Source organism: Somniosus microcephalus, chromosome 6 (assembly GCF_052327205.1).
Source record: "Somniosus microcephalus isolate GS21.2 chromosome 6, FLI_Smic_1.0, whole genome shotgun sequence".
Taxonomy (NCBI): domain Eukaryota; kingdom Metazoa; phylum Chordata; class Chondrichthyes; order Squaliformes; family Somniosidae; genus Somniosus; species Somniosus microcephalus.
This window is the reverse complement of record NC_140992.1, coordinates 84,810,124-84,830,531: the sequence shown is the minus strand read 5'-3', so window position 1 is coordinate 84,830,531 and position 20,408 is coordinate 84,810,124.

Genomic DNA, 20,408 nt, shown 5'->3' with positions numbered 1-20,408 from the left:
CAGTGTCAAATTTTGTTTGATAACGTTCCTGTGAAGCGCCTTAGCATGTTTTACTACGTTAAAGGCACTATAGAGATGACAGAGAGAATAATGCTAGGTATTATTTGGAGGGCAAGTGAACCTAGACTTGCATTTAAGTGACAAGCAGTCAGCTGATCTGTTTAGACTGGGTTCTGCCATTTCACTGTGACTAGCTTCATGGCAATATTATACTTTAGATACAATACAAGAAAATGTAAGATGGAATATTAGAGAAACTACATTCTAGAGATATAACTAAAGAAAAATGAATTTGAACCTTGCATGCTCTAAATTGTTCTTTTCACAAAATAGTTATTTTCATGTTACAATAGTTTTTGATGTAAAGATTTCATAAAAGTTTATGTTCATATTGTATGTGAGAAAATACCAAAAAGTTGAACATTTTAGTAAATAACTGCAGATATTTTGCCTATCTGCATTTCTCATTATTTTCATTATGGCCCAGAATTTGCTGGAGCAGGGCATCTCACGGCGTGCTCTGTTAATTAGACTTGTTCCTGCACCTTTCAGCTCAAAATGTATTTGACCTGTAAGTTGCTGAAAGTGCGAGCTGATAACAGTGTGGCAAAGACAACAGGGCATCTGGGATTTTGGTGAACAATGGCCGCGATTTTATCGTCACTGAGAGGGCAGGTTTGGAGGCGGGTCAAGGGTTAATATCATTTTGATTGACGGCGGGTTCTGATCCCGCCATCAACCCTCCTCCAAACAATTTTCCCAAGTGTCAGGTCCCCGAGTTGCGCATGGACCCGACACCTTGCGGCAGGAATAGGATTAAAGCCACTTACCTGCCTGTTAACAGGCACTTGATAGTAGTTAACAGGCTCTTTTTCAATTTTGCCGCTTCTGACTTGGGGTTCTTGACGTCCGGACACCACACCAGGTAAGTGTGGCGTGTTGTGAGTCTGCTGTAATGTTTCTGCATTGATGACAGCTGCAGAAGTGGTGTGAAGGATCCAATGGTGCACTGGTGGGTTTCTGAGGTAAGAAAATGTGGGGAAATCATTTTTAATGCATTTACACTTCTCTGTAGGTAAGAAGTTTTGAAATCGATGTCTAGTTCCACCTCATTGGGAGAACCTCTTTCACCAGTGAGAGATCGCTTCTGTCACCTCACCTGCAGCTGCCATCTGTTCTAGCCTGAGGAGGGAGTCCCTGGAGAGCCTGGGTGTAAGAGCTCACCTTTGTACAGTGATTGTCAGTGTTTGCAGCACCTCAATGCTGTCAAACACTGAGAAATCAGCTGTCAAACAAAAATTGTGCGTGGTCCCTTTAAGAAAACCGGCAGATGACGCGTCATCAAATGACGTCATCTGACTGGCTTCCTCTTAATTGGCCGGCAAGCCTGCAAGGCGGGCTTAACAAAGTCAATCAATGTAAAATCATGTCTGTGGGCCGGATGCAGTTGGGGGCGGAACTGGAAGCTAGAACCCACCTGATCCGCTCCCAACCCGCAGCCATTGACAAAATCGCGGCCAATGTGACCAATGGTGTATCTCTTTAACCAATGTGATTTAAGGATTGAGAAATAAACAGAGGAAGGACTGAGAAGGAGGGTGAATTAGAATGCGAAATCAGTTACAGAAAGAGAAATAACAAGAATAAAAGACAGATTGGATTAAGCAAGAGAGCGAAAAGAGACAGAAAGGAAAAGTAAGAAAAACATTTTAAAAATGTAAATTTGGCATTTTAAAAATCTCCAACAACAATTCACTACATGCATGAATGAGAGTCCATACTTTAATTGTTAACTTTCTGGGCCATAGAAGTTGATTGGCAGTCAATAACAATTAACATGTTGTAAAAAGGGTACTTAAGCTATGAATTACTAGACTTAACTTTCGGTGGCAAGTTTAATGAGCAATAAATGTGCAAATGCAGCAACTTCATGAAAATCACACGTTGGTTAACTGCGAGATGTTGTTTTTGCGATGCTATTGGCAGGGCAGCAGGAATTGTCCAGCAGCTTGCGGTGATTCATAATTCATGGGGTATCTCTGCCTCACCACAAGTTGCTGACCAATTTACACATTAATAATGGCATGCATTTTTCACATCATTATTTCTTTCTTCTGGGCCTGTGATTTTTCTAACTGGGATTAATCAACATGACCTCTTATCTGTGAATCATGAAATGAGTCGGAATAATATGTGAAAATTGAAAATGTATCAAAAAAGCAAAGAGGAAGGTAAAATACAAATTGTTAATTTATCTTCATTGGCTACAGTAAATAGGAAGACTGACTTGCTGTATTGGTGTCTGCAGTTTCTGGCTGATATCCTGGTCTCTTGGCACTAATGTATAATCTGCCCTGTTATGTTCAAGTCAGGTTACATGAAGCTTTTTATCTGAAAACTTCCACTGCATGCCACAGGGCTCCATTTTATTGACAAATGAATATACGTGATACAATCCAGTTTGCCTTGCAATATATTATTTAGATGTGGCTATTTCAATCCTATAATTTAAAATACAATGGCCTGGATTTTGTGGTGGTAATGGCAGCAAACTGCCAGCGTTTGCCATCATTATCCCTCTGAAACTGACTGTAACTTCAGATTTTACACATGCACAGATAACCGCAGAAATCCTGAAGTTGCAGTCAGTCATTCCCTGCTACCCCACCCCCCCTCCCCACAGGCTGTGCTGTGGGACTCCCCATAGCCAGCAATCAGTGAAATCAATTGAACTGATGAAAACTTAAGCTTTTCCGATCTAATGCGCTGTTAAACGCCCCATTAAAAGTTAAGTCTTGTTGGAATAGGTGTAACTGGGGTTTTACCAGTGTATTGACTGCTGAAGAACCATTCTGGCCCTGAAAAACAAATTTTATGTTTGTGGAATGTCAAATTTTTCCATTATGATAGAAAATGACTAGATTTTTAAAAAAGTTGTAATTTTTTTGGAAAATTTATGATATTTCATCTTCTACCTTAATCCCATATGTATATCCCAATATTTATTTTGCTCTCTGTAAAATGTTTTAAAAATGAATTGAATCAGTGCTTTTTATTTCTTGGTTTGCTGTCTGTGAGAATTCTTCTACGTGATTGTCTGCTTAGGCAGCTTGATGACATGACTGCTGCCCTGCACTGGTGATACCCTTTTGGCAGTGCTACAATGAATTTGACATCAAAAAACCTAAAGTTTTCGCCACTGAGATTACAAGACCTTTGTGGGTAGCTTTCATCGAGGTCAACGGTGATTGCCATCGCTTCGCCGCTGACCACAAATTCTGGGCCATTGAATATCACAATGGATTGGTGATACATAAATTAAGGCATTCTGGAAGAGGAAGTACAGTGTTATTTTCAAATGCAATACAACCCATGTACTACTTTCATTAATACTGTACAATGGAGTCTAAATAAAAGAATATCTGATTCCATCCAAGCAGGAAATTCCAACATTTTATTTCTACTCACTATCATTATATGGAATTATTTAGCATTCACAGTTACCATCCTCTACATCTATAACACCATGTAATTGTCTGGCCAACTCTTCTTAAAAGAAAGTAATGTTTTCCAAAGAAAAGAGCTAACCTTAACTTAAATTGTTCTTGAACAGAAATTCACTTTTCTGTAATTAGCCCCCATATTCTTCATTTGGTCGCACTAGAAATGCTACATGTGCAACATTTCCACTACACAACATAAGCAAGCAGCTGGAGGAAAACATAAAAACAAAACTTGTTTTTTTTTTAATATGAAGAATATCTTGCTCAATTCAGAATTTATAAGAAAAATTCTGACATTGTTCTTAAATGAAACTTACTCTTCTGTTTACTTGACAGGCTCACAATAGGGGCTATTGAGACTGCATCAATTTTCCCGAACTCATTAAGACTGATCACAGAAACATAGGTAAAATGGAAAGCACTGATTCTTCTAAGTACATTAGCTGGACAGAATTGCATTTTTCCTTTTTGTGTTCTAACAAGTCAGACTACAAATATAACACTAACCAGCTCAAGGAAATTGCTGCTCTCTTTTCTCTGACTTAGCATGTGCCAAAGTCACTAACTGGTTATGCTGACTCAAGAGAGCAATGTGGTCTCCCTTATCACAGTGCAAGAAGAACTGCATTTTCTAATTCTCATCATTTCACACAAACTTCAAATAAAATCCTCACTTAAGGTGGCATACAAAAAAAGGCTTGTGAATGAGGTATACATCCCTGCTGATACCAGTGTACTAGGAACATATTGGGGAAAATGAACATGGGGACATGAATCCAGAAAGATCCTTTGTCACAGGATAAGAGAAGAAAAGAGAATGTTGGTTTTCCCAATGGATGAGAACGAAATAGAGCAAGAGCAATTCATAGGCCAGGTGAAGCATGGATAAGCAAGACAATTTTACTGAAGAAATTAGATAAAAAGGGGATCACCAGCCAAATAAGTGTTGTGTATGTACCTTTAAGAGAAGAACTGATTTTATACTGCAGTACCGGCAGTGACCACCCCTGTATAAAAGGCCCGAGCAGGCTTCTGTACTTCAGTCTGACGTTACCCTCTGTTCAGTAAAATACCTGTTTAATTGTTCTCCCGCAGTCCGTGTATTATTGAGGCGCAGACTTTACAGTGGCGACGAGCAAGTTCGAACTCACCTGCAGTACTGCATCAACTCACGGGGATCTTTCCCCTGAGAAGAAGTTTCTTGGAGGTCGAAGTCAGAGCAACGGGCGTCGACCACGGGCAACCGCCCAAGGATCCATCGGTGTTCGGAGAATTGCGGGAGAGGCTGTGGAGAGCTGGGCTTGGCTCCCCAGTCAAGGTGTTCCAGCAAATCGTGCTGGTAGCAGGTAGTGCACTGACCCTTCCGGACTGCGGCGGGCTCGAGCTCGATCGAGCGGCTCTGCAAAAGGGGCCGCGCAGCATCGCCGGGAGGAAAGAGAGAGAGAGAGGGTGGAGCGCACAGGGCGCGGTTGGTGCTCAAGAACCGGGCAGCGGAGAGAAAATAAACGAGGGGAAGGAAAAGTGAGACGCGCCGAAGCCGCGGGTCGCCGCCATTACCCTGTAGAACGCTAGGAGCAGCGTGGCAGCAAGGGGAAGAAGGAAAAGCGTGGGAGGCGCCATTTTATTCCATTGGGAAGAAAAATTTAATAATACCGGCGCCATTTTATTCCATTGGGGAAGAAGAAAAAGGGCAGGAGGCGCCATTTTAAATCACCCAAGATGCCGAAGAGTGGCAGTATCACTGCTTTTGACAACAAGGTAGAAGACTGGACCACGTATGTGGAAAGAATTGAAGTATACTGCAATGCCAATGAGGTGGCCAATGGAAAGAAGGCGTCGGTATTATTAAATTTAATGGGCGCGAGAACGTACGGACTATTGCGGAATTTAATTACCCCAGCTAAACCAATGGAGAAAAGCTTTGAAGAGATTGTTAATATCTTACAGGAACACCTAAACCCTACACCGCTGCTGATAGCAGAAAAATTCAAGTTCCATAAAAGAAACCAGCACAAAGATGAGAACAATGCTGACTATCTTACGGAACTACGCAAGTTATCGAAGCACTGCCAGTTCAGAGCAGGACTGGCAGACACTTTACGGGATAAGTTTGTCTGCGGGCTCCAGAGTGCAGGAACCCAGAAACGACTACTTTTGGAAAAGGACCCGACGCTAGAACAGGCTTTCAGCGTGGCAGTATCCTACGAAGCAGCAGCACGGGGAGCTGCGGAAATACAACAGAAACCACAAGAATACAGCGCTAACGAAATGGCGTATGGAGCAGAAAAGTGCTATCGCTGCGGCAGAACAACCCATGATCAGAAGGACTGCTGGTTTAAGGACAAAGTATGCAGGCAATGCGGGAAAATGGGACATATAGCAAGAGTCTGCATGTCGGGAAAGAAAACCAACACTACAAGAACTACTAAGGAAAAGTACAAGAAAGTAAAAAAAAATGACAGACAGTAGTTCGGAAGATCAGGAGAGTGATAACGACTCCGGGAGCAGGAGACTAAGTTGTCTAAAGTTACACAACGTGATCGCAAAGGAGGATCACCGAACCATTTGGGTCACCCTCATGATAGCAGGGTCTCAAGTAAAGATGGAATTGGATACAGGATCAGCCCTAACTGTCATGAATCAACGAGACTATGAGCGGCTATTCTCACACATACCCTTAAAGGAGACGTCCATTGTATTGAAGACATACACGGGGCAAAAAGTCTACCCCAGAGGAAAAATAAGGGTGCCAGTTAAATATAACGGCAAGGAAACACAGAAACTGTATCAATATATACTACAAGATGGAAGACCACCATTATTGGGACGTGAATGGATCCGAAAAATACAATTGGATTGGCATTCCATTCAGGCGCTAACTGTGACTGACAAAAAAGATGATGACGTCACACCTGGATGACTGTCACAAATTCTAACTGACGCGAAAGAGGTGTTCCAACAAGGACACGAGGATAACGCAAACCCAAAAATTTTTAAGGCCAGACCGGTGCCGTATGCGATCCGCCCAGCTGTCGAAGCAGAACTGGAGAGTCTGGAGTGTTCGGGTGTGCTGTCCAAGGTGGATTGGAGCGAGTGGGCCACACCCATCGTTCCTCTAATGAAGAAATCATTGAGCAGCACGCCTGGGGAGCCGGAGAAGTTTCGCATCTGTGGGGACTTCAAGGTAACTGTGAACCCAGTCTTGCACACAGTACAATATCCACTTCCACGGATAGAAGATATTTTCGCCTCACTATCTGGAGGGAAACGCTTTACGAAGATTGACCTGGCCCAAGCGTATCTACAAATGGAGGTGGAAGAAGCATCCAGAAAATACCTCACGATAAACACTCACAAAGGCCTTTACCAGTACAATTGACTGGTATTCGGGGTAGCATCAGCCCCAGCTATTTGGCAGAGGGCAATGGAACAAGTCCTGCAAGGGATCCCAGGGACCCAGTGTTATTTGGATGACATCCTGGTGACGGGCGAAAATGACAGTGAACACCTTGCCAACCTGGAGCAGGTGCTCACGAGATTGCAGGAATATGGGCTACAAGCCAACCGCCCCAAATGTGAGTTCTTCAGGAGACAAATCTCGTATTGTGGCCACATGATTGATGAGGAAGGGTTGCATAAGTCGCCAGACAAGATTGAGGCTGTAGTCAAGGCTCCAGCACCGGAAAATGTGTCGCAACTGAGGTCGTTTCTCAGGCTGGTGAACTACTACCATAAGTTCTTGCCGAATTTATCTACAATTCTGCACCCACTGAATGCCCTGCTGCAAACTGGAGTAACATGGAAATGGAGTGATGAGTGTAAGCGTGCCTTTCAGAAATGTAAATGCCTAATCACTTCAAAAGAAGTATTGGCCCACTACAACCCAACACTACCAATTCGGTTGGCATGTGATGCGTCTCCCTACGGCATTGGAGCGGTGCTGTCACACAAATTCCTTGATGGTTCAGAGAGGCCAATAGCCTTTGCGTCACGCTCGTTAACCACAGCCGAGCGTAACTACGCCCAGACTGACAGGGAGGCCCTCAGCCTGGTGTGAGGGGTGAAGAAGTTCAATCACTATCTGCACGGGCAGAAATTCACCCTACTGACTGATCATCAGCCCCTGGTCTCCATTTTTAATCCAAAGAAGGGTGTTCCGGTGATGACGGTGCAACGGCTGCAAAGATGGTCACTTTTTCTAGGGGCACATCAGTACGACATAGAGTACAAGGGTACGAAACAGCATGGAAACGCTGATGGGCTGTCGCACCTACCGTTGCCTACGGTAGAGGAAGCACCTGCAGTGGACCCTGTTGAGATATTTCATGCGACCATAGTCGAATGTCTGCCTGTTACAAACTCAAGTATAGAGAAGGAAACCCGAAATAACCCGACACTCTCTCGGGTCTATGATTTGACGGTGAAGGGATGGCCAGCACATGGCGACTCACTGTTGCCAGCATTCTCGCCAAGGAGAGAACAGCTGTCAGTGTGCCGGGGGACCTTGATGTGTGGATCCCGAATGGTAATTCCACCCAAGTTGAGAGACCGAGTGCTCAATGAGCTTCATGAAGGTCATCTGGGAGGGGTAAAAATGAAAAGCCTAGCCAGGGCTTATGTGTGGTGGCCGGGAATCGATAAATAAATCGAGGACCTGACCAAGAGCTGCTCGGGATGCCAGAAAGTCCAAAATGCACCACCACAGGCCCCTCTACACCCATGGGAGTGGCCCTCATCTCCATGGCAACGGGTACACATTGATTTTGCTGGTCCATTTATGGACTCAATGTTTCTAATCGCCGTGGGTGCCCATTCGAAATGACCAGAGGTCATCAAAATGTCCTCCACCACCACGGAGAAAACTATCGCAGTCCTACGGACCATCTTCGCCAGGAATGGCTTGCCAGAATAGATTTGCTCCGACAATGGGCCACAGTTTGTGTCCGAGGATTTCCAGAGGTTTCTGAGGAATAATGGAGTGAAACATTACACATCTGCCCCATATCATCCAGCCACAAATGGATTGGCTGAGAGGTTTGTTCAGACCTTTAAAAAGGCAATAAAGGCGATGTATAACGACGACATACCACTACAACACAAGGTAGATAATTTCTTGTTTGCTTACCGGAATGCGACACATGCAGTCACCAACCAAGCTCCAGCCATAATGTTCTTCAACCGAAGGCTAAGATGTCGCCTGGATTTGCTCAAACCAAACATAAGACGAGATGTTGAGGATAAGCAATTCCAGCACATCAACGAGAAGCCAACCAGGAGCTTCAAGATAGGGCAACCAGTCTTGGCCCGCGACTACCGAACAGAAAAATGGCAGCCAGGAACGATATGCACACAGCAGGGACCACTAATGTACACAGTGGACGTTGGAGAGAGCATCATGAGACACCATGCTAACCAGATTCTAGAGTCACAGGAACAAGCCAAACCTATACCACGAGCATGTGCACCTGGTAATGAGCCCGAAGTACAGATTGCGTCTACCTCAGAAGCAGTGGTATTGGAAGCTGACGAACCAACCAATGACAATGAGCCAGAATCGACTCCACCGCAAGAACAGGATACTCGAGAAAGGCGCTATCCAGTCAGGATTAGGAAGCCTCCTCAAAGACTGAACTTATAAATGATTATTTCAGTTGATGTACTATATAGTACCGAGAAAATTGTAATTATAATTAGTTATTATTTAGTTGTTAAATGAATGTTGTGTACTGTTTATCTAAAAGGGGGGAATTGTTGTGTATGTACCTTTAAGAGAAGAACTGATTTTATACTGCAGTACCGGCAGTGACCACCCCTGTATAAAAGGCCCTAGCAGGCTTCTGTACTTCAGTCTGACTTTACCCTCCGTTAGACCTCATTCTCAGCATTGCTGGCTGTGCAGTAGCACACAAGGAAAAGGAGCAGCCAGACCAGGAGAGTGGAGAGTGGAAAGTGGTGGTCTCCTGACCAGGAAGAGGAGGAGAACGAAAGACCACCACCACCTCCACCTCCACCATCATCACAACAACTGAGGTGCCTGGAGAGAGAGGACAGAGGAGGAGAAGGAGAAAGGAGGCCAGCAACAACATCAACCAGGGGAGAGGCCTTTCCCATTACTGCCTCCCCAAATTGGCCTCCACTTCAGGAGAGGGAGAGCGGGGAGAGAAACCACCATCAACCAACACCAACTGTTCGGAAGGAGGGAGGAATATCATCTTTCAGAATATCTACAGGTGGGTGTTATTTGGGGCACTCTCCCAAAGACTTTGTATTTTAGGTGGGGAGAAAAAAGAAGAAACAAGGCCGGAACATCAAGGGGTGTCTGTGTGTGTGTGTGGCTCTTGCTAAAAACTAGGCAACACACACCACTAATAAGCACCCCTTCTATTGCCTGGCCTGGGACAGCTGGAGCTGCCTAGGTGAAGCCCAATTCACATAATACATCATTAAGACCTGGTGTGGGACTGAGCCTGGGGCATCTCCAGCTTTCCCAGGTGAAGACATCTTCTCCCCCTGCCAGAAGACCACCACCATCAAAGACTTTGAATTTCCATCAGGAGAGTGCACCCCTGCCAACACCCACCCACCCACCATCCTGAGTGGTAACCCTGCCCTTGCGGCCTCCCTCCTTCCCACCCCCCTCTCTCTCTCTCTTTGTCTCTCTCTGCCTCTTTCTCTAAGGCACCTCAATTCACTCTAATAATTAATTGTCTATTGAGCAGAGGGAAGAAGGCCCCTCTCCCAATCTCAGTCAATAGGGGGAGAGGTGTGCCTTCATTTTAAACAGCTCCCTCTGCTCAATAGAGGACCAAAAAATACCTGAGGCCATTTCCACCTTCAGGCCTGTGACTTGGGGTGAGTGTAGCCCTTTATAATACCACCCCAGAATGGCGACTGCATCTTCGCCGGTGACGGGGCCAGCCAAGACGTATGCGGGAGTGGCAGCCACAGCCACAGCTGCTCCCGCTGCTTCTGCTGCCCCGTCACCATTCAGACTGATGACAAAAAAGCTTGGGGTGAAGAGCTACACTCACCCCACTATGATTTTGAGGCCTGCGTTAAAGCCATGGCTGGGGTTATCAGCCCCTCAGCCATCGTAGCGGCCTCAAAAATGTACGGGAAGGCTGTGTTCTTCCTGGGGTCGGAGCGGGCGGTGTCCCTGGCCGTCGCCAAGGGTCTAACCGTGGGCGGGACCTTCCTGCCGGTGGATCCTCTCGAGGCCACCGCGCAGAGGATCATTATTTCCAACGTCCCGCCCTCTGTCCCTGGTGAGCTCCTCCTTCCCCATTTGCGACAACTTGGGGAGGTGAGGTCGGGGATCACGCCCATCCCGCTCGGCTTCCGGGAGGCCAGCCTTCGCCACGTCTTCTCCTTCCAGCGCCAGCTGTTTATCCAGCTGGCGCGGGAGGAGGACACTGAAGGGGCGTTCGTCGTCCTCCACGAGGGGACCGCCTACCGCGCCTTTTGGACGTCGGACGGTGTGAGGTGCCATGCCTGCAGGGAGGTGGGGCACATCAGGAGGAACTGCCCTGCCTCCAAGGCCGCCGGATCATCTCGTGCGGCCGAGGCTGGCGCCGCCGCCGCCGCCCTTCCCCCCGGATCTGCCCGCGCGTCAAGTACGTCTGATGCGCGGTTGACGTCGGGGGCCGATGCCACCAAGGCCTCCGGCGGGGGGGAGGGAGCGTGTCCGGCCGGAAAGAAGGCGCGGGGAAAAAAGAAGCACCTTAGGGCAGGTCCCCCCGTGGATGGTGAGCCCTTGCCCCTTGAGCCCCTTACACCCGCGCTCCTCGCGGAGTTGATCAGGGCAGATGTGAGCGGGAGGGGCCCCGTGCCCGAGCCTGTGGCCGCAACCGCCGCAGCGGTAATGCCAATACCTGCGGCCGGGCTCGGGCCCGAGGAACCCGACAAACCTGCTCCGCCGGAGGGAGTCGAGGAGGAGGCCTTTGCAGACATGGAGGTCTCCCTCGCTCCCTCCGTGCTAAAAAGAAGGCGCGACCCCCTGGATGAGGAGGAGGACCGGGAGGAGGAAGGTCCCTCCGAGCAGGGGGAGTCGTCGCCCGCCGCGGGTACTGCGCCCCCCCGCCCCCCCAGCGCTGTCGTCATCACCAACGATCGGCAGGGGTCGCCTGTCCCTCGGGAGGCTGAGGCAGATGTGTCTGTCCAGCACGTGCCTCCCGGGGATGGGGATGAGACCCTGCCCATGGGGGGGGTTGCGGAACAACCCGCGGCAGTAATTGAAGTTGACCTTTTATCGGTGTCGTTACCCCTCGCCGGGTCGGGCAGCCTGGGGGCTGGGTCGGGCGAGCTCGAGGTTAATGAGCTCGCCCAATGCGACCCGGACGTCTCCCAGGGGATGCTCGTCCTGGTAGAGCTTTTAATTCAAAACCCCCCGTCCGCTGGGTCGGAGGTTGGTGGCGGGGAGGAGGATGGCCCCCTGGCTGCGTCTCTGGTGCCGGACGTACTGGAGGAGCTGGAAATTGTTCTCTCCCCGGTTTCTCCGGTCGTTCCGGCATCTGGGGCGGAGGGGAGCTCTGAACCGCCACCGTCTTCTGGCCCGGCACCCCTAGAGGAGCCCAGGGAGAAATCCTCTGCCGCCGATCCTGGGGGTGGGATCCGGGCGGAGGCGGGGCTGGCTGGCGCGGCCGAGTCGTTCGCTTCGCACTGCGCGGCGGACGGGTCAGCCGCTGGTGACGACCCCCTGGAGGAGGATGGGGACTCGGTGATGGGCACGGAGGACGATTCGGACTCCAGCGCCGACGTGGCGATGGATGACCTCGTGCCCCTTGCCGAGTCTCCCCTCATTTCCGTAAGGGAACTCCGGGATTTTATGGCCACGTGCCTGGGTCAGCGCAATAAGGTCCGGCTGGCCCTCGACAGGTGGTCGGAGCTGGCGATGCTCATCGTATCCGTCCGCGCCGCCGTTAAGATCTTGGGCGCGGACGAGGGTGTGAACCCGCTCGAGCTGCGTCGGCTCACAACGTTTCTCACTGGGCTGCTGAGGAAGTGGCGGCGGACCAGCGGCTGCGCTTCCTCGCCCCGTTAGGTGTAGGTAGAGGTTGCACTATGCTTCTGACATGAAGATAACCATAGCCAGCCTCAACATCAACGGCAGCAGGGAGGCGCGCCGCAGATTCAATAACTTCTCGGTCCTTCGGGACGGGAAGTATGCGGTGTGCTTCCTGCAAGAAACCCACACCGTTCCGGGAGATGAAGCCACGTGGCTCCTGGAGTGGCAAGGAGGGGTCAGCATGAGTCACCTCTCCAACAATTCCAGCGGGGTGGCTATCTTGCTGGCCCCGCATTTTCAGCCGGAGATCTTGGGGGTCAAGGAGCACGTGCCGGGCCGCTTGCTCCATGTCACTGTTCGCCTGGGGGGCGTGCCGCTCCATCTAGTGAACGTGTACGCCCCTCAGACCAGTGCGCAGCAAGTGCGCTTCTTCGAAGAAGTGTCTGCTCTCTTGGGCTCCATCGACGTGGGCGAGTGCGTCATCCTCGGGGGGGATTTTAACTGCACCCTCGAGGCGAGGGACCGTTCGGGTCCCCCGCGAAGCCCGGCGGCGATGGAGAAGTTGAGGGACCTGGTTGGGTCCTTCGACTTGGTGGACGTCTGGCGAAATCTCCACCCCGACTCCAGCGCCTTCACTAGCGTGAGGTCTGGGGGAGGAAGGTCCAGAATCGACCGCCTCTACATTTCCCGGGCGTTCGTCTCCTGCGTTCCGGCAGCTTCCATGCGGCCGGTGCCGTGCACGGACCACCACCTGGTGTGGGCAGAGCTCGCTCCGCTGCGCGCGCGGGGGGGGTCCGTGTACTGGCATTTTAACAACCTGCTGCTGGAGGACGCACGGTTCCGGGATTCGTTTCGTCGATTCTGGGCCGACTGGAGAAGGAAGCAGGGGGGCTTCCCCTCCTTGAGGCTATGGTGGGATGTGGGCAAGGCTCACATCCGTCTCTTCTGTCAGGAGTACGCGAAGGGGTCGACCAAGAGGCGGGAGGCCCGGGTCGGGCGGTTGGAGAAGGAGGTGCTCGACCTGGAGTCCCGTCTCGGTCAGGTCGTCGAGGACCCGGCCCTGCGGAAGGTGTACGAAGAGAAGAAGGGCGCGCTGAAGGACCTGCAGCTCGTCGGGTCCCGAGGCGCGTACGTGAGGTCGCGGATCCAGCTCCTGCGGGACCTGGACCGCGGCTCCCCCTTCTTCTACTCGCTGGAAAAAAGACGGGGGGTCCGTAAGCAGCTCTTGGGGCTGCTGGCCGACGACGGATCTCTGGTCTCGGATCCGGAGGGAATCAGCGCGGAGACCCGCGCCTATTACGGGGCTCTGTTCTCTCCGGATCCGTCCAGCGAGGATGCGCGCAGAGTTTTGTAGGAGGACCTGACGAAGGTTGGCCCGGAGGGCGCCGAAAAATTGGACGCTCCGCTAAGTCTGGCGGAGCTGACCGGCGCCCTCCGCCAGCTCTCTAGGGGAAAGTCCCCGGGGCTGGACGGGCTGACCGTGGAGTTCCACAGGGCGTTCTGGGATGTCTTGGGGGGCGACTACGCACGGGTCCTGGGGGAAAGTTTGGCGACCGGGGAGATGCCCCTCTCTTGGCGCAGGGCGGTCATTGTTCTGCTGCCTAAGAAGGGCGATCTCCGCCTCCTTAAGAACTGGCGCCCGGTCTCGCTCCTCAGCACGGACTATAAAATCTTTGCCAGGGCCATGTCTGCTCGCCTTGGCACCGTGCTGGCCCACATGATCCACCCCGACCAGTCCTACACGGTCCCGGGCCGGACCATCCACGATAACATCCATCTGGTCCGGGACCTGGTCCACCACTCCCAGAGGGCTGGTCTGTCGGTCGCCTTCCTTTCCCTGGATCAGGAGAAGGCGTTCGACAGGGTGGATCATGAGTATCTCTTCGGGACTCTGCGCGCATTCGGGTTCGGGACGCATTTCGTCACCCGGATCCGACTTCTGTACGCCGCCGCGGAGTGTCTGATTAAAGTTAACGGGTCCTTGACGACGCCCCTTCGCTTCGGGAGGGGGGTGCGTCAGGGATGCCCCATGTCCGGTCAGTTATATGCCATTTGCGTGGAGCCTTTCCTGCGCCTCTTGCGGAAGAGGTTGACGGGACTGGCTCTGCAAGGGCCGGGCGTGGAGGTGGTCCTCTCGGCTTATGCCGATGACGTGCTCCTCACGGTCACGGATCCCGCTGACTTGCGGAGGATGCGGGAATGCCAGCAGATTTACTCGGACGCATCCTCCGCCAAGATCAACTGGGAGAAATGTTCCGGACTCCTGGTGGGTCAGTGGCGGGTGGACTCCCTGCCGGAGGAGTTCAGGCCTTTCGCCTGGAGCACCATGCACCTCCTCTATTTGGGAGTCTACCTTAGCCCTGCCGAGGACGCTTGGCCGGCGAACTGGCAAGAGCTGGAGGCCAAAGTCACCGCTCGCCTAGGACGCTGGACAGGACTGCTCCGAGTGTTGTCCTACAGGGGTCGAGCGCTGGTCATAAACCAGCTGGTGGCCGCCATGTTGTGGTACCGGTTGGTCACTTTGATCCCTCCCCCTGCGTTTGTCGCCAAGATTCAGAAGAAGCTCATCGACTTCTTCTGGGACAAAAGGAAGCACTGGGTCTCTGCCGCGGTTCTGTGTCTCCCGCTTAGGGAGGGCGGTCAGGCGCTGGTGTGCCTTCGCACCCAGGCTGCGACTTTCCGTCTTCAGACGCTGCAGAGATACCTGTACGTCGAGAATCCTCCGAGATGGTGTGCGCTGGCGACGTTTTTCTTCCGCCAGCTGCATGGCCTCAATTACGACACGCAGCTCCTGTTTGCGAAAGTGGGCAGCAGGCGTGCCGGCCTGCGGGAGCTGCCTGTCTTCTACCAGGAACTACTATGGGTTTGGAACTACGTCGCTTCCAGGCGGAGCTCTCCCCCGTCAGGAGCGGCGGCTCTCCTTCGGGAGCCGCTGCTCAGGAATCCGCACCTCCACGAACACGGGTTCGGGCGGCTGGCGGAGGGTAGGGCTGTGGCTGGCAAGGTGACCAGAGTCGGGGACCTGCTCGATGGCGGAGGAGCGGGCTGGATGGCGCCGGAGGAGCTGGCGCGGCGCCTGTCCTGGGCCAACGTCCAGCTCGCGTTCGAAACCATCGAATCGGTAAAAGCGGCACTGGGCCCCGACTCCACTAGGTGTATCGAGGCGGCTCAAGCACGTGGGGCGATCCCGTCCGAGCTTACCCCCGTTCGGAGGGAATTCCTCATCGGCGCCCGGCCCCGAAACTCCCCTCGGGAACCGGCGCCTCACAACTTGAGCCGTCTCGAGGAAATACCCTCCGTGCCTTTTCATTCCGCGTGGAGGGGTTTCCTGTACGGGCTGCTCCTGCACACACTCCACTTTGCCATCTTCGTCTACCGTCCGGACACGCCTTGGCGTGGCGTTTTGCCGACCGGCGGTAGCGGAGGTCCCCAATGGAGGGCTCTCTACGCGGGAGTCCTCCCTTGTTCCATCGGGGACTTGGCCTGGAGGGTGTTGCACGGAGCAGTCCCGTGCAATAAGGTTTTAAGTAGGTTCACGGACTCCCAGGCCGCCTGCATTTTTTGCGGCCTGGAGGAGTCCGTGTTTCACGTTTATATGGATTGTGAGAGGTTGCAGCCCCTCTTTCACTACTTGAAGGGGCTGCTCCTCGATTTTTGGTTGCACTTCAGTCCCACGCTCTTGATCTACGGTCACCCGGTGCGGAGGGGAGCGGACAGGTTGGAGGACCTCCTTGTGGGCCTGCTCCTGGGCCTGGCTAAAAGAGCCATCAATTGGTCCAGGCAGCGGGCGGTCGAGGGGGTCGTCCAGCCGGATTGCCTGCATCTCTTCCGCGGCCATGTTCGCGCCCGGGTGGCCCTGGAGATGGAGCACGCGGTGTCCGCCGGTGCGCTTGAGTATTTCCGCGACCGGTGGGCGCCGCGGGGACTTCAGTGCATCATCAACACGGAAAACCAAATTTTAATTTGATTTGTTAAGCTTTAGTTGAACTTTTGTTTATTTACAGTCGAATTGGTTTTTTTGGGTCCAAATAAAAGAGTACCCTCTGTTCAGTAAAATACCTGTTTAATTGTTCTCCCGCAGTCCGTGTATTATTGAGGCGCAGACTTTACAGTGGCGACGAGCAAGTTCGAACTCACCTGCAGTACTGCATCACCTCACGGGGATCTTTCCCCTGAGAAGAAGTTTCTTGGAGGTCGAAGTCAGAGCAACGGGCGTCGACCACGGGCAACCGCCCAAGGATCCATCGGTGTTCGGAGAATTGCGGGAGAGGCTGTGGAGAGCTGGGCTTGGCTCCCCAGTCAAGGTGTTCCAGCAAATCGTGCTGGTAGCAGGTAGTGCACTGACCCTTCCGGACTGCGGCGGGCTCGAGCTCGATCGAGCGGCTCTGCAAAAGGGGCCGCGCAGCGTCGCCGGGAGGAAAGAGAGAGAGAGAGGGTGGAGCGCACAGGGCGCGGTTGGTGCTCAAGAACCGGGCAGCGGAGAGAAAATAAACGAGGGGAAGGAAAAGTGAGACGCGCCGAAGCCGCGGGTCGCCGCCATTACCCTGTAGAACGCTAGGAGCAGCGTGGCAGCAAGGGGAAGAAGGAAAAGCGTGGGAGGCGCCATTTTATTCCATTGGGAAGAAAAATTTAATAATACCGGCGCCATTTTATTCCATTGGGGAAGAAGAAAAAGGGCGGGAGGCGCCATTTTAAATCACCCAAGATGCCGAAGAGTGGCAGTATCACTGCTTTTGACAACAAGGTAGAAGACTGGACCACGTATGTGGAAAGAATTGAAGTATACTGCAATGCCAATGAGGTGGCCAATGGAAAGAAGGCGTCGGTATTATTAAATATAATGGGCGCGAGAACGTACGGACTATTGCGGAATTTAATTACCCCAGCTAAACCAATGGAGAAAAGCTTTGAAGAGATTGTTAATATCTTACAGGAACACCTAAACCCTACACCGCTGCTGATAGCAGAAAAATTCAAGTTCCATAAAAGAAACCAGCACAAAGATGAGAACAATGCTGACTATCTTACGGAACTACGCAAGTTATCGAAGCACTGCCAGTTCAGAGCAGGACTGGCAGGCACTTTACGGGATAAGTTTGTCTGCGGGCTCCAGAGTGCAGGAACCCAGAAACGACTACTTTTGGAAAAGGACCCGACGCTAGAACAGGCTTTCAGCGTGGCAGTATCCTACGAAGCAGCAGCACGGGGAGCTGTGGAAATACAACAGAAACCACAAGAATACAGCGCTAACGAAATGGCGTATGGAGCAGAAAAGTGCTATTGCTGCGGCAGAACAACCCATGATCAGAAGGACTGCTGGTTTAAGGACAAAGTATGCAGGCAATGCGGGAAAATGGGACATATAGCAAGAGTCTGCATGTCGGGAAAGAAAACCAACACTACAAGAACTACTAAGGAAAAGTACAAGAAAGTAAAAAAAAATGACAGACAGTAGTTCGGAAGATCAGGAGAGTGATAACGACTCCGGGAGCAGGAGACTAAGTTGTCTAAAGTTACACAACGTGATCGCAAAGGAGGATCACCGAACCATTTGGGTCACCCTCATGATAGCAGGGTCTCAAGTAAAGATGGAATTGGATACAGGATCAGCCCTAACTGTCATGAATCAACGAGACTATGAGCGGCTATTCTCACACATACCCTTAAAGGAGACGTCCATTGTATTGAAGACATACACGGGGCAAAAAGTCTACCCCAGAGGAAAAATAAGGGTGCCAGTTAAATATAACGGCAAGGAAACACAGAAACTGTATCAATATATACTACAAGATGGAAGACCACCATTATTGGGATGTGAATGGATCCGAAAAATACAATTGGATTGGCATTCCATTCAGGCGCTAACTGTGACTGACAAAAAAGATGATGACGTCACACCTGGATGACTGTCACAAATTCTAACTGACGCGAAAGAGGTGTTCCAACAAGGACACGAGGATAACGCAAACCCAAAAATTTTTAAGGCCAGACCGGTGCCGTATGCGATCCGCCCAGCCGTCGAAGCAGAACTGGAGAGTCTGGAGTGTTCGGGTGTGCTGTCCAAGGTGGATTGGAGCGAGTGGGCCACACCCATCGTTCCTCTAATGAAGAAATCATTGAGCAGCACGCCTGGGGAGCCGAAGAAGTTTCGCATCTGTGGGGACTTCAAGGTAACTGTGAACCCAGTCTTGCACACAGTACAATATCCACTTCCACGGATAGAAGATATTTTCGCCTCACTATCTGGAGGGAAACGCTTTACGAAGATTGACCTGGCCCAAGCGTATCTACAAATGGAGGTGGAAGAAGCATCCAGGAAATACCTCACGATAAACACTCACAAAGGCCTTTACCAGTACAATTGACTGGTATTCGGGGTAGCATCAGCCCCAGCTATTTGGCAGAGGGCAATGGAACAAGTCCTGCAAGGGATCCCAGGGACCCAGTGTTATTTGGATGACATCCTGGTGACGGGCGAAAATGACAGTGAACACCTTGCCAACCTGGAGCAGGTGCTCACTAGATTGCAGGAATATGGGCTACGAGCCAACCGCCCCAAATGTGAGTTCTTCAGGAGACAAATCTCGTATTGTGGCCACATGATTGATGAGGAAGGGTTGCATAAGTCGCCAGACAAGATTGAGGCTGTAGTCAAGGCTCCAGCACCGGAAAATGTGTCGCAACTGAGGTCGTTTCTCAGGCTGGTGAACTACTACCATAAGTTCTTGCCGAATTTATCTACAATTCTGCACCCACTGAATGCCCTGCTGCAAACTGGAGTAACATGGAAATGGAGTGATGAGTGTAAGCGTGCCTTTCAGAAATGTAAATGCCTAATCACTTCAAAAGAAGTATTGGCCCACTACAACCCAACACTACCAATTCGGTTGGCATGTGATGCGTCTCCCTACGGCATTGGAGCGGTGCTGTCACACAAATTCCTTGATGGTTCAGAGAGGCCAATAGCCTTTGCGTCACGCTCGTTAACCACAGCCGAGCGTAACTACGCCCAGACTGACAGGGAGGCCCTCAGCCTGGTGTGAGGGGTGAAGAAGTTCAATCACTATCTGCACGGGCAGAAATTCACCCTACTGACTGATCATCAGCCCCTGGTCTCCATTTTTAATCCAAAGAAGGGTGTTCCGGTGATGACGGTGCAACGGCTGCAAAGATGGTCACTTTTTCTAGGGGCACATCAGTACGACATAGAGTACAAGGGTACGAAACAGCATGGAAACGCTGATGGGCTGTCGCGCCTACCGTTGCCTACGGTAGAGGAAGCACCTGCAGTGGACCCTGTTGAGATATTCCATGCGACCATAGTCGAATGTCTGCCTGTTACAAACTCAAGTATAGAGAAGGAAACCCGAAATAACCCGACACTCTCTCGGGTCTATGATTTGACGGTGAAGGGATGGCCAGCACATGGCGACTCACTGTTGCCAGCATTCTCGCCAAGGAGAGAACAGCTGTCAGTGTGCCGGGGGACCTTGATGTGTGGATCCCGAATGGTAATTCCACCCAAGTTGAGAGACCGAGTGCTCAATGAGCTTCATGAAGGTCATCTGGGAGGGGTAAAAATGAAAAGCCTAGCCAGGGCTTATGTGTGGTGGCCGGGAATCGATAAATAAATCGAGAACCTGACCAAGAGCTGCTCGGGATGCCAGAAAGTCCAAAATGCACCACCACAGGCCCCTCTACACCCATGGGAGTGGCCCTCATCTCCATGGCAACGGGTACACATTGATTTTGCTGGTCCATTTATGGACTCAATGTTTCTAATCGCCGTGGGTGCCCATTCGAAATGGCCAGAGGTCATCAAAATGTCCTCCACCACCACGGAGAAAACTATCGCAGTCCTACGGACCATCTTCGCCAGGAATGGCTTGCCAGAACAGATT